Here is a 2258-nt window from a genome sequence, read left to right on the forward strand (position 1 = left end):
AGCCACCATGCAGTTGCTGGGAATTGAACTCAGGACCTCTGGAGGAGCAGCCACTGCTCTTAACCTCTGTGCCATCTCTCCAGCCAGTCAGGACAATGTTCTTAAGCTTTGAGCCATCTCTCCAGCCCCGACATTTACTTTTTATATTATCCTTTTATTTGCATTTTTCTTTTCACTCAAGAAAGGGTTTGTTTAATCTTGATTCTTTGAAATATGTTGGAATTCTGTAGTGAAAGTTTTGGTGTCTAAAAACTCAGTTATGTTACATAAATGTGTTTTTGTTTTAATCTCAGCTGTGGGATATGGGACTAATTCAGATTTTTCTACAATAGCAAACTATTTGCCTGGTGCAGGCTCTGAGGGTGGTTCTTTACCAGCTTTAGATAGTTTAATTCTGAGGACTCTGGAGATGGAATAAAGGCCAGAGCCCAGAAAGAGAAAACGGGCTCCAGGAAAGAAGAAAGCTGCTGCTCCAGTCGCTGTTGATGAAGTTGGACAAAAAGTTGGAGATATCCTGATTGGACTTGCCCCAAGGAACACAATGGCCTTAACCAGCAGGAAGTAGCTAAAGAGAGTTACACCCCCTCTCCTCACTAACCTTTTTTTTCTCTCCTACCTGGTGTTGGGATGTTGAAAAGTATTAGCGTGGAGAAGGGTTGGAAAGGGGATAGAGGTATAAGAGAGGCATTAAGAAAATTAAAAAAAATATTTTAAAAGTACAGAAACAGAATCCTTTTTGTCATTTATATGTGATCTTTTTATAAATACCTTCCATGTGATTGAGAAGAATGAACAAAACATTTTAAAGTCTAAAATGATGAGATACACGTATGGCCTTGGCTACTTGGGAGTCTGAGGCAGGTAGGAGAATGCCCTTGATACCAGAAATAACAAGAGCCTATAACAAGAAAATTATTATTATTTTTTTCTTTTTGGTGAGTTTGCCTTGGTTTGGGTTTGCTGAACTTGAATTTTAATATCTTTCTTTTTCCAATTTTCAGCTTTCAGTTATTTTATTATTATTATTATTATTGGTTCTGTGTGCTCTCCTATGTCTGTGTTGTCACAAATGTTATCCTTTTTTGATATATTTTCATAGGTCTGAAGTTGTTAACTCTTTTTCAATCCTCTATCCTTTCCCTCTTCAGATTTCTGAATTTCCATTGATCTAGATTCAAACTCACTGACTTTATTCTCTGCCACCTATGATGCTAAATTTTACTATTACATTTTGTTTATTTGTGGCAGGAGCATCCACATGCCGTGCCACGCATGTGGAAGTCAGAAGACTTTCCTCCATGTAGATGGATCCTAGCAATTGAATTCGGGGTTGTTAGGTTTGATAGCAAGTGCCTTTACTCATTGGGCTTTCCTGTCGGCCTAATGAGTAATTCTCGTCTGACTTGGCTAGGTTGTGGTACCTCTTTTTTGTTTAAACACTAGTGTTGCTGTGAGTCTAGTTTTGGGATTGGATTAATGTTTAAGCCTGTAGACTTTGAGTGAAGCAGATTATCTTCTGTAATGCAGGAGGGCCTCACCCATCCCACCAAGGTCCTTGGGAGTAAAGATTGACCTCCCCTAAGGAAGAAAGAATTCTGCTTCCAGACTGATTACCTTTGGACTCAAGCCTGCAGTATCACCTTTTTCCCTGATCTCTAGCCTGTTGCTGTTTCCTACAAACTTTGGCCTTGCCTGTATATGTTATGCTGGATTGATTCTGCTTCTCTGAAGAACCTTGTGTGTGTGTGTTTCTTATGAGACCACTTAGTGATTTTTTTTTAAATTTCATATAATGCATTATTACTATTGATCATCAATTCTTTCCTTCCTTCTTTTCTTTGACATGGTCTCATATAGCCCAGGCTGGCCTGGAACTCTGTACATAGCCCAAGCTGTCTTCAAACTTTTGAACTTCCTGTCTCAGCCTCCTGAATGTCGAATTTACTTTTATTTGTTCACTTGCCTGCTTGTTTATTTATTTATGAGACAGAGCCTCACTATATATCCCTGGCTATCCTAGAACTTGCTGTGTAGATCAGGCTGGTCTCAAACTCAGAGACTTCCTTTGCCTCCTAGTGCTGGGATCAAAGATGTGTGCCACCATACCTGGCTATAATTTTGTTACATTCTGCAGAGACCTATATCTTCATTTACTTAAAGCATGCTTATACTCCTGTAGCAGATGCAAGCACTGGAAAGTAAAAGTAAAAATATGTTTACCTTAACCTCACAGAGTAGTATTATAATAATGGCTTTCA

This window comes from Meriones unguiculatus, assembly GCF_030254825.1.
Source record: "Meriones unguiculatus strain TT.TT164.6M chromosome X unlocalized genomic scaffold, Bangor_MerUng_6.1 ChrX_unordered_Scaffold_30, whole genome shotgun sequence".
NCBI lineage: Eukaryota > Metazoa > Chordata > Mammalia > Rodentia > Muridae > Meriones > Meriones unguiculatus.